Source organism: Myotis lucifugus, unplaced genomic scaffold (genome assembly GCF_000147115.1).
Source record: "Myotis lucifugus unplaced genomic scaffold, Myoluc2.0 scaffold_5, whole genome shotgun sequence".
NCBI lineage: Eukaryota > Metazoa > Chordata > Mammalia > Chiroptera > Vespertilionidae > Myotis > Myotis lucifugus.
In genome coordinates, this window is record NW_005871053.1 from 17,591,070 (window position 1) to 17,604,734 (window position 13,665).

Here is a 13,665-nt window from a genome sequence, read left to right on the forward strand (position 1 = left end):
GCAAGAAAATGGATATTTTATTAAATTGAACACAAATGAAGAAACTTTTTTGAGGTTTTAACTTTTTAAAAATCTAACCCCAAAATATAAAATGTATGATTTATTTCTTCACGAAAACTCTTTTGACTATCTGTGCCATGCATGGCAGTGCTCTGCACACTGCAGAGGTTACAAAGATGACTTAAGTGACAATTTCCCCATTTCCGGCCTGTTTCAGTAAAGGCGACTTAACGAATCTGATTTTCCCAACATTTGAGCATTTTTCAGAAACTGACAGATCTTTATGCAAATGTTGTTGCCAAGCTGTTTGTAATGGTGAAATTATACTTTGACAGTAACTCTTTAAAATATATTAAACCCAGCTAAGGTTTTTTTGGAAATGTTGCCAATTAAGTGACTTTAATGAGCTTCTTGATGGTAATGTAATTAAAATTCAGATGTTCTAATTGTAAAACAAAAAATACAGTTCTGGGAAAGTTAACAGTAAAATAAGCAAATGTAAAATGAATTAGGGCTAATTTAAATAGTGATTATGTGGTCTTCTGGGAAGATTCTACCAAAACAATGTTTTCAAATATGCTGTTTGTAGAGAAGAAAGGAGGCACTTACCAGATAATTGAAATTTATCCAGTAGAGCAGATATTTTGAGTTTACCCAATAAAACAGATAAAAAAATTCTGAACGCAGTAAATCAATCTCAGCTTATGAAAGGAGAAATACTCAAACTCTTCCTTGGCATTAGGGACAGGTACCTCGGCAATTGGAAGTGGAATAATTGCTGATTCAGGGAGAAATAAGTGCCTGAACCTTACCAAGCTACTTATAGAGAAAATGATCTGGCCTCTAGCAAAAGTCTCTAATGACCACCTGCTCAGATTATTGGCTTGCAGCTCCAAATGCTGGCCGTGAACAGTTCTTTTTTGACAAACAGGTAATGTCTTTGGCAAGTTAGAGCAATATGATATCAGTCTATTAGCCTCTAATTAATACTCCATTATTTACTTTACTTAAAAAATTGCTTTGACAGTATCTGTTTTCACAAATATCCATTGGTACGGCATTCCATCCTGCACTCTGTGGTTATAAAGTCTGTTTCCTGTGAGTAAGAGAGAGCGGTAATTAAGCCAGGTTCATGCCACAATGGTTTGACAACTCATTTTCCTTCTCTCCTAATTGCTTTTAATTGACAAGAAAAAAACGGGAACATCTTTACCAGCCATTAATTATTGGGGGAAGTAATTTTTTTAACTGCTACACAAGGTGAATTTTTTAGATAAATGTCTTAATGAAACATTTAAAATGATATAAAAACTACTTGTTAAAAACCTACTATCCATTCACACATCTTCAGTTTGTTATTAAAACATCTTTTTAGATATTAATGGACATAGATATTTTAGATATGTCATAAAAGTTGCCTATATCACACTAGAACTAAGCTAAGTTTTCAGTTTTAAGAGATGATAAAAAGTGATGATGCTTTAATATATACAAGTATTTTATATGCATACTAACAGGAAACAATGTGTCTCTCTTGTGTTTTTTTCAGAAGACTAAAGTAATACTTTCCAATATTGCAATTTGTTCCTTTTCAAATAGTATACAAGATAGCTTATAAATTAGTTGTTATTTGTAGAGCTAACAGTGTTTGGCATATGGTAAGTATTTTGGAAGGGTTTGCTACGTACATAAAGTAAACCACTTTTTAGTTAGTATGTTCAATAAATTAATTCTCAAGAAATTAATAGTCTGATTCAGAAGCCAATAGTTTCTTTTCCAAATCAGTGAATGTAGCTTAAGTACCAGGATCATCAATCCAATTAAAAATTAATCTTTATCTTTTTCTGAAAGAATGGGTCCTTTTAGGAATAACCAATATAGAAGTTGTGAGTGTCCAAGGAAGCTCATCAACCTTGGGACTTTATCTTGAATAAGTTGTCCATCCTTGATACCTGTTTGAAGAGTCAAATATTTGATAATAGTGATGGAAGCACCTTTGGGGAGGACAGCCAGCCAGGGAAACATGTGGTTGAGGGACGAGGACAGTTCACTCCCCCAGCTTCATGCACAACCTACAAAGCACCACACAGGCCTTCTGCTCTGGCCTGATCTCCACCACTCTCCCAAAGCCAGCCACACTAGCCTCCTTTCTCTCTCTCTCTCTCTCTCTCTCTCTCTCTCTCTCTCTCTCTCCCTCTCTCTCCACCTTAGCGGGGACTTCTCTGCTCACTGTATTCTACCACATCCAGAGATTTCCAGCCACATTATCTCACTGTTTTCTTGATATCACTTATGAGCATCAGAAGTTATTTTACTTATGTGTGTGCTTATTTGTTACCTATTTCTTCCATTCAAATATAAGCTCCCTACAAGCAGTGACCCTCTGTCTTTTCTGCACCCAGGGTCTCCCTGGGATAAGATGTTAGGAGCTTGGTAAATATGTGCGGACTCTATTTCCATCTTCTGTGCACAGGGGCCGGGGGAGGCATAAAACTGGAATCCTTATGTGTGATTTCACAGTGGAGACATCTATCTCACTCTTTCTGGAAATTAGTATGTAATAGAAACATGCTGTTTCCCCCTTAAAGCAGAGAGAAAAAATCCCTGAGCAGCAGGTAACCCACAGCCAGGAGAATGGGGTTAGGAAGGACATGAATCTTAGACAGAAATCTAAAAGAAGTTGGTCTTTCAACAAAAATGATTTTGGTTAGGACGTGAGAACACAGCCCACTGTACTGTCCTACCACCAATTCTTACTGCCTCTGGGTGAATCGTCAGGATGCCGCAACTGAGAATGTTTGGCAAAAACGTTCAGATGGGAAAAGGTCAGCTAAACCTCCAGAATAATACTGGTTATTCTAGCAGCGTTTATTTTTTAAAAAAAACAAAACACAGTATTTTTAAAAATATATTTCACTTAATATATTTTAAGTACTAATGGTTACATTTACATTATAAAACAATGATACCATGCCTTACACTGTTTAAGGAAAAGGTCGGCCATACGTTCAGACCCTGAAACTTCGGTTGGCTGGTTCTTTTAAATGCAGATTATAAACTTAGAATCATCAAAAATAAGCCATTAGGGGATAGATAGATAGATAGATAGATAGATAGATAGATAGATAGATGATAGATAGATGATAGATAGATAGGTAAGTTCTCAAAATAACTGTCATCACCATGACTATCTACCATCTTCCTTAATGAGATTGATTTTATATGAATTAATTAAAGGTTTAGAATCTTGTATTGGAAAAATGTAACAGATGCCTTAGCATACAGTTCCCAATCTCAAACAACTGCTGAGGCCAGTGAGGCACCCAGAATGAATGAAGCAAACCAAGGAAGTGTCAGCACGGTCTCTCATAACCTCAGGGTGGGACATCGGCAAGCTGGTGAGCACAACTGAAGAGATAACTACTGGTTCAAATCGTTGCCGGGTGGGAAAGTGGGCCTATTGTTTGCTGGCCTCGTTTTTGTCAAGAGAAATAAAAAAACTGGATTTTAAAATGTAAAGCCTCAATTTTGAGCACTTGGCAGCTAATATACAAGTAAATAAAACGCATCTGTGTGCCAGACTTAACCTGTGGGTACCCATTTCTATTTTGGATGTCAGTTATATACCAAGGACTCCATATACATTGTTTCATTTAATTATCCAAATTCTGTACATTGTAAATAAAAATATGTGGCCCTGACCGGTTTGGCTCAGTGGAGAGAACGTCGCCCTACAGACTGAAAGGTCCCAGGTTCGATTCCGGTCAAGGGCATGTACCTTGGTTGCGGGCACATCTCCAGTAGCAGGTGTGCAGGAGTCAGCTGATTGATGTTTCTCTCTCATCGATGTTTCTAACTCTCTATCCCTCTCCCTTCCTCTCTGTAAAAAAAAAATAAAATAAAATAAAAATAATAAAATAAAAATATGTGTACTTCTGATTAGGAAAATGAGGTAGGTACAAGTTAGGAAACTTACTTGAGATTCCATAGGTTCAGGTGTTCCTAGCACCATCATACCTCCGCGTGACAAGGGCAGCACCATTGGTCAGCTACTCCAGGAGTATGTGGAATGCCTACCAGATGGCTTTGTCACCTATTACTACCATTAATCAAGTGTTCAATACAGAGGTCTGTATAAATAAACAACCCTAGTAACAGGCTCTTATCAGCCATTATTAGAATTTAAGCACAGTTAATGAAGTAGCATTAAGTGACTGCTTAGATAAACATGTATAGGGTGCCTTTGAAAACAGAATTCTGTGCCTCCCTCAATAACTTAGCGACTTCTGCAGGGTTTGCAACTTGTTTCTGGCCCCAGCAAAATATTGTGTGTGTACAGGCAAGCTATCCAATATGTAAATCCAATTCGTGACTAGGCTCAAAATAACGTTAGCTTTCCAGTCTTCCCATCACCTTTTCTCTGCTCATCAGTAGTTTTTCTCGATGTCTTCTCTCTGATGTTACCCCTGCTCTGTGTCTTCCCACACCTGTTCTCCTGCCAACTCCTACGCCATGGCCATGAAGCCTCAGAAGGAGGCAGCTTGGGGTGGGGGAAAAAGATATCACACAGGAATGGTCCCCAAATTGGCATCGGTTGCGTCTTGCCGACAGCACTCAGGCTGCCAAAGCAGAGTCTCCAGAAATAAAGAACAATGAAAGTATAAACCTGAGGTTTTTTCATTCCTCCAGATTAGCTTTTTAGAAAAACAAAAAGTAAAAAATTTTAACTCCATGTAAAATGAGTATTTTGTATCTCTTCCCTGTTTTGAGTTAGAGGCTGTCAATGTATTCTGTAAAAAAAGGAGAAGAAGAAGAAATTTGTGTGCCTCTAGGTTGCCAAAGCACTTCAAAATATCCAGAGTACTTTTATTTACTTTTTCAAGTTACAGCATCAGGAGCCATAAAATATTGTTTACATAATCTTCTTTGGTGAAAAAGCTGTGCCCAGTGAACCCTGCTGTAGGAAACCCTGGTATCAGTTTCTTGACGTAGACTTACAGTCTTCCGCATGGTATTTCCTCTTACCAAATATTGGGAATTCATCATTAACAAAGTGTTAAAAATTTGTGGTAAATCTTATAAATAGCTAATCAATAGTCACAGAACCTTGTGTTATATTTCCCAGAAAATGAGTAAACAATAAATGCAATTGTAAACATGTGTAATTCATTAAAATGTATACTTTTTCATTAGAATTTTATTCATTTTTGAACAATGATTTTATATGTTATATTCATATTTTGTATGGTTGTATGCACAATATACATATACATGTATAAGTGTGTGTGTGTATATATATATTTATTTTAATTTTATTTGTAGAGTTCCATTATCTAGAATACATAAAGTATTCAACCACACAATTTTAAAATGGGCAAAGGTTTTGAATAGATATTTCTCCAAAGAAGATCTACAAGTGGCCAACAGGCACATGAAAAAATTCTCAAAATCCTTAGTCATTAGGAAAATGCAAATCAAAACCACACTGAAGTACCAATTCACACCTATGAAGATGGCTACTTGAAAAAGAAAAGAAATGAAGTGTTGGCAAGAATGTGGATAAATTGGAACCCTCACACATTGCTGGTGGGGATGTAAAATGGTTCAGCTGCTGTGGGAAACAGTTTGGGAGCTCCTCAAAAAGTTAAACATAGAATTACCATATAATCCAACAATTCCACTCCTGAATATATACTCAAAAGAATTAAAAACAGGTTCTCAATCAGATACATATACAAGCATGTTCATAGCAGCACTGTTCACAATAGGCAAAGGGAATAAACAACCCAAAGGTCCATCAAAGGATGAATGGATAAACAAATTGCCATATATACATACAATGGACTATTATTCAGCCATAAAGAGGTATGACATACTGATAAATGCTATAGGTATAAACTTTGAAAACATGCTAACTGAAAGAAATCAAACACAAAATACTATTGTATGATTTCATTTATGTGAAATATCCAGAATAGGTTAATCCATAGAGATAGAAAGCAGATTGGTATTTGCCAGAGGATGCAGGAGGGGGAAATGAGGAGAGAGTGCTTAATGGACAGGGAGTTTTATTTTAGAATGATGGAAATGTTTTGGTACTGGATAGGGGTGTGGGTTGCACAACACTGTGAATGTACTCAATGCCAAAGAATTGTTTATTTAAAAAGGTTTGATTTTGTTATATAAATATCATTTCAATAATTCTTTTAATCTGTTTTTTAAAAACTTCATCTGCAATAATTTTCAGTATAAGTAATCTGTATTACTTATAAATAATTATGGCGTTATTTCTAGAATAGACTTTAGCTTTGGCACAGACACCTCTCCCAAGAAGATATACAAATTACCAACAAATATATTAAAAGATGCTCACCTTCACTAGCCATTAGGAAAATACAAATCAAAACTACAATGAGATGCCACCTCACACCTGTTAGAATGGCTATTATCAACAAGACAGCTAATAACAAGTGTCGGAGAGGTTGTGGAGAAAAAGAACCCTCATTCACCACTGGTGGGTATGTAAACTGGTACAGCCACTATGGAAAACAGTATGACATTTTCTCAAAAAATTAAGAATAGAGTTACCATATTGCCCAGCTATCCCTCTTCTGAGGATCTACCTGAAAAACTTGAAAACATTTATTTTCATAGATGTATGTGCTCCTATGTTCATTGCAGCATTATTCACAACCAAAGTATCATTTGATAAAGTATTGGATAAAGAAGATGTGGTACATATATACAATGGAATACTACGTAGCCATAAGAAAAGATCAAATACTGCTATTGGAACAACATGGATGGACCTTTAGAATATTAGCTAAGCAAAATAAGTCAGTCAGAAAAGCTAAGAAACATGCAATTTCACTCATATGTGGGATATAAAACTGAAACCCCTTAAATACAGACAATAGTATGGTGGTTACCAGAGGGAAGAGGGTGGGGGACAGTAGTAAAGGAAAAGGGGGACCAAATATATGGTGACAGAAGGCGATTTGACCGTGGGCGGTGGTCACACATCACAATATACAGATTATGCATGTATCTTAGAAATGTATACTTGAAACCTATATGATCTTATTAACCAATGTCACCCCAATAAATTTAATTTTAGAAAACAAAAAAAGGAAATGAAGTACTGATCTATGCTACAACATTGATGAGCCTTGAAAATATTATGCTAAGAGAAAACAGATGCAAGAGGCCACATACATATTGAGTGAGTCCATTTACATGAAAAGTACAGATTACACAAATATATAAATAGAGAGAAAGTAGATTAGTGGTCATAAAGGGTTTGGAAAGGGATAATGAGGAGTCACTATTCATGGGTATAGAGTTTCTTTTGGGAATAATGAAAAAGTTCTGGAAGTAAACAGTAATGAGGGTTACACAACATTGTGACTATACTAAAAACCACTGAATCATATACTTTAAAAATAAAAGCTAAACTATAAAGTATCTGGGATTGCCAATTGTTTAATCTTTAGATGTTTTGCTACCTTAACCATCTGGCAGCTATGAATAGATTCAGACAGGAGTCATGGCAGATTCTGAGGTGGTTAGAAGATTTTGCTGGGACTCCTAGCACTGCTTTGCAGAGCCTTGCTCTAGAAAAGCAATGTGGTCTGGATTCAGATACAGCTGTGGCTTTCAACAACAAAAAAGTTACCTGTTCTAAAGCCTCATCTCATTATTTGTAAAATGGAGGAAGAAATATTGTGAGGATTGAACAATAACATACTCAAGAGTTTTGCCTTTAGTAGGCATTCAGTAAATGGTAACTATTTCTATTATCTTAGGGAATTCACTCTTCATCTTTGACAAGTAAAAAATTCTGGCTTAAATGGTAGAAGTATCTTTTATTCCCTTCGAGTTATTATTGTTTTCTATATTTGTTGCTGATAATTAAGTCCGAGTATTAATTCCAGGTGAAAAGTGAAAGAAAGTAATTACCTACCCAGGTGTTTGGTACTATGTGCTATGTGCTAAACATGTATGAATGGCTATTACACTTTCATCCAGGTTTTTAGCCAGATGCAGCCCTGAAATGATAATTGTTTTCATCAGTGTTAACTGTCCTAAATGATACATTTATGTAGGGCTTGCCCTTAAAAATATTAGATGCAAATTGGTGCTTAATAAATCAAACCAAATTTTAAGATTTTCATTGAATCATCTCTTGCCATGCAACATGCCTAATATGGAGAGGGAGGGGTGCAAAGAAAGTGTAAGAGCCATGTCCTTTGAGTTCTAGCATTTAGTTGATCTGTGTTCCTGGAGAAGGATGCTGGTGATCATGGGCCAGATTTATTAGAAAGAGAAAAACTTATCTTTCTTCAGCATTAGAAAGGGCTCACAGTCAATACTCTGTTGTACTCTATCAAGAAAAAAATTATTAAAATAAAAGTGAAAAATCCATTTTTGCTTCCTCTAATAATGTGGCAACAAAGAAATATCTTACTTTTTTTAGCAGGAATCAGGATTAGACCACAGTATTGAAGACTTGCTGGTCATAGATGTATTTGAGTGCAGAAATAACTTATCTTGGTGATTCATTACAAAATGAAATTATAAAAATTAGTTATTTATGTTTGAAAAATAAAATAACCAAACAATGAATTATAATAAAATTTATAAATTCTGCTTAAAAATAGAACAATAGTATATAGGGCTGTATAAATTATCCTCCACTCTATGCTATGTCATTTCAATATCACCAAAAAACTGGGCATATCTTTGCAAAACATCTGATAAAATATGAATGGGCAACACTGAACAAGTTTCAAGCAGGGAGCAATTTCAATACAAGGCATCCTATATAATAAAAGCTTAATATGTTAAGTGTCCGGTTGTCCAGTCATCCATTCAACCAATCAAAGCATAATATGCTAATAATATGCTAATGATAAGGCTGCTCAACCACTCACTGTGACATGCACTGATCACCAGGGGGCATCAGTAGGTTAGCTTGCTGCTGGAGTCCGGCTGATCCAGACTGAGCAAGAGGGGCCAGAAATGCCCTGGAGCCCTCCTGCAGCCCCTCCCCAGCTAGCCAACCTCCTGCATCCCTCCCAGGCCCCGGTCATGCACTGGTGGGGTCCCTCAGCCTGGCCTGCCCCCTCTTGCAATCCAGGACCCCTCAGGGGATGTCGGAGAGCCGGTTTCGGACCGATCCCACAGGCCAGGCTGAGGGATCCCACTGGTGCATGAATTCATGCATCGGGCCTCTAGTAATGAATAAAGAAAAGTGCTTATAACACCCTTTTGCATTTTCTTCATTTGCTTAGTATACAGATTTCAAACTTTAAATTTTCTAATGGCTGAAAATTAGAAAATTTTGAAAATTTTCAATTTTTCAACTGGTTCACACTAAAGACTCTTACAAGCTTGAAGAAGAAAAAGTCTTTCCAGATGAGCAAGAGGTTGGATAAATGTAATGACATATGGCTTGCTTTTTTATAGCTACAATATGTGAAAAATAGAAGCATAACACATGTATTCAATGATATATATGTATTTATACATATAAATATATATTCTAGTTACAAATGATGAGATAAGATTATTTTGTACAAATGTGATTTTGTTTTCTTTCTTTTTCTTGTTCCCTTTATGAATAAAAATAACAACTGAAACTTAGAACAATTTTAAACATCTCATTATACCAGGGATCTAGCAAAGGATAAAATCAACGTGTGCAAAGCCATGATGCTACAGTCCCGGGCTCAGACTTGTGAACTCTGGTTTCAGAGCCTCAAGGGAGGAAGACTGTCCACTGAACTGATCACCAAATCTCCCCCACACCCCTGAATCCCAGATGGATGGGTCACAACTGTCTCTTCAATATATCTCTCAGATTTCTCACATCCTCAGGCAAACTCAGAATGTCCCAGAAGTTCTTCCTTTATTGCCCCTGGATCCCTGATCCCATCAAGGCCCTTCTAGAGTGGATCCTTACAGACTGTGTACTCAACTTTGTGAATTTTCAAAGCCTATTGTGAAATGACTATATTTTTTTCTTCAAAGCTAAAAAAAATCTCAATGTAAACTTTTTTTCGCGCGTGCTATACATATTTTTAATTACTTTAAAAAATCTTTTGAAGGCTCACACTTATTTTCAGAAGACCCTTGTTATGGAGAATTGTGTTCTAATCTAGGAAGAGCAGGGCATACTGAGATGATTACCTCCTAGAAACAAAAATGGACCTCGAGCTCCTAAGGAAAGTTTCATTGGGCATTACTAGGTCTCATGTAACAGAGTGGAGGCACACCCTCAGGACAGGCCTGGAAGAAGTTTAAAACGTGAAACTGGAATCATGATTCTGTTATCTCTGAATGAATGGTAACTCCCTGACCCTGCCTTCATTGCAACTGTTTTTCTATTCCTGGGCCCTGCCCTGTGCTACCATTTTACCTCCAAGCTTTGATACTCCCAATTGTCTTCATGCTACATTTGCTTTACCTAGCTCATACTTATCAGTAGTAACTGAAGGGTCAAACTCTTTAGCTTCCAAAGTAACTGATTAATTGGTGCTAATGCCCCGCCCCCCACACTTTTTTTTAATTATAGTTTTAATTAAATTTTTTAGTTTGGAAAATTTCAAACATATATATAAAGTAAGCAGAATCTCATAGTAAACCTTGTTTATTCATCAGCCAGCTTCAATAAGTTTGCCATGCTTGTATTATTTATTCATTCACCCACACCCCTCTTTTAATTTTACTATTTTTTTTCTTTAATTAAAATTTACATAAATTGAAATGACAAATCTTAGCTACAGTATTTTGACAAACAAACATATCTGGGTAACACATAGCCCTTTCACAATATAGAATATTTCTGTCTCCTGAGAAAGACACAACCACAGTTCTGAGTTTTGTTAACCTTAGTTTTACCTGTTCTTTAACATCTACAAATTGGTTCATGCAGTATGTAGCTTTTTGTGTCCAGCTTCTTTTACTCAGCAAAATACTATGAAATTCATCCATGCTGCTACCAGTATGTTATTGGTTCCTTTTTGTTATTATTGTTTAGTAGTATCCCTTTGGATCAATTTCATGCCATAATTTGTCTATTCTTTCTTTTGTTGATGGATAGTTTGGTTGTTTCTACTTTTTAGTTATTGTATATAAAGCTGTTGTGGATATTTTTGTATAAGGTTTTTTGTGGGTACATGTTTTCATTTCTCTTGGATAAAATGCCCAAAAGTGGAATTATGAGTCAAAGTGTAGTTGTACCTTTAGCTTTAAAGTTTAACTTTTTCCCAAAGTGGTTGTAAATAGCTTTTGGGGGGTGGTAAATTAATAATTAAATTAAATGGCCAAGAAAATCAAAACACCTTAACAAGTAGATGATGAGGAGTATTATTTTCTCCTTGTTCCCATCTAACCCACTGCTTCAAACTATAGGAAAACACATTCCTTAGTTTCTTGTGCATTTTTTTAATTTTAAAATACAATTATGAGTAAGTTAACATAGCTGTCCCCTTTCATCTCCTCCTACCAAAGGTAGCCTACTATATATCCATAATGCATCTCCCTATTTTCCCTTAACAGCATATCTTGATGTCTTTCCATATTGGTGAACAAAGAGGTTGTTCTTCATTCTTTTACTAAACACTTCTCCATTGATGGTCCCTTGGGTTGTTTCCAAACTGTTACTATTATACACAATACTGCAATGAAGAACCTTATACCGACACCATCATATATATATATATATATATATATATATATATATATATATATATGATTAATTTTCAGAATGGTGCTTTAGCATCAGTAGACCGAGGGTTACAGGTATTTATAATTTTGATACTATCGTCAAATTGTGCCTCCAATCATTTGTGACATGTTGCACTCCCATCAATCTTGTCCATATTCTTGCCAACAGAGTGCACTGTGTACCTGATCTTCACCATTCTCAAACATTTCAACCTAAGTATCCCGAACAGCTAAGGAAAACAAACATGAAAAAACCTCACACACCATGATTTTGTGAGGTGAGGTACTAAGCAGGACCAGCTACATAATTTGGAGGCCAGGTACAAAATCAAATAATGGAACCCTTGTTCAAATCATTAAAATTTCCAGATAGTAAGAGTACAGCATTAAGCCAAGCATGGAGCCCTTGTAAGCATGTGTCCCCATGCAATGGTACCGCTCGTAAGCCCATGGGTGCTGTCCCTGCTCCTAGGCATCATAATAAAAAAATATTTGAATAAGTACCTTATTTTATCTAAAATTGTGTAAATTTTTGCACTCTACTCCATATAGTAATTGTGTTTTATATTACTTATATCAAATTAAATTGACCTTTCATATCCTGAGGTCAAACATATACTGGCTCAGAACACCAGGCAACCCCCTTGTAGCCTGATAGGAAAACTATAGGTGACATCTCTCAGAACTTCCCTACTTCCGGACAAGCTTTTTAACACTAGTCATATAAGTATATGGCCACTACTTTTCTTGACTCTCATCTAAATAAATTATTGCTATGGTGGGAATTGGAGGCCAAGTGGAGGCTGGTGTTGGGACAATATTGGAAGATCTATACATTCAAAATGCACTTGACGTTTGTCTTAATTTCTCATAATGCAATGTCCGTAGAGCTTGATTTGCCCTTCCTAGAGCCGTGTGCTATATAGTGGGGTTCTTAATGCTTCTGTACTCTCAGAATGCTTATCATTATGGTGTCAAGCACCCCAAGAATCAGTGTTGGTGGGCTGAAGATGAAGCCAGAGGAAATTTCCTGAAAGAACTTGGGATCGTCACTTCTGAAATCATAGAAAGCAAGTGAGGTGGAGGGAAAGAGACAAGTTTTCGTGAGATATTGGGAGAGGACATTTACTGAGATGCCAGATGTTGTGTTAGCTTAATATCTTTATATCTTATATCTTTACATCATCTGCAGAGCTCCCTTCTTAGGACTGCTCCACAAACAAGTAGCACCTGAAAAGGAAAGAAAAGCAGAGACACAGAAAGAGAGAGGCAAAGAAGCATCTACCCACATGGGCAAGGAAGAAAAAGTAGAACTGAATGCCAAACAATAAACTATAGCCAATATACTCATGAGGATCAGGGCAAGAGGGAAGCACAATTTGATCATATGTTAAACTAAATCACACTTTCACGCCATTACTGCATTTATGTGTTCATCCAGATGGCCCTGAGTGTCACTGTTCTCTGCTCTTTTGCCCCCTCTGCTGGCAGTGTCAAGAAGCAGTCCTCAGGTCAAAACTGCAGCCAGCACCAGGGAGGAGGTGAAGAAATGAGAGGTGTTTTATGCAGCTGTGCTTCACAAACCTTAATATGCATATGAATTGCCTGGACTCTTGGTAAAATGCAGGTTCTTATTCAGTAAGTCTGTACTTGGCCCAGAGTCTACATTACTAGCAGGTGATTCCGTTCCATAGACTATGCTTTGAATAGCACCGCCTTCTATCATCAGAAATCACCAGCATGAAAACCCCTTCCTGAGGTTTTCCAATTTCATGTAGGATTAATCCCTATGGCATGTAAGTAGTTCTCTACCCAATAGTGGGTCCAATCCACAACTGAAGAGTTTAAGTGCATTGGAAATGTTCTTCCAGTTGTATCAGTGATTTACTTCTGTACAAGTCATCAGCTTCATCACGCTGCTGCTGATTTTAGAAG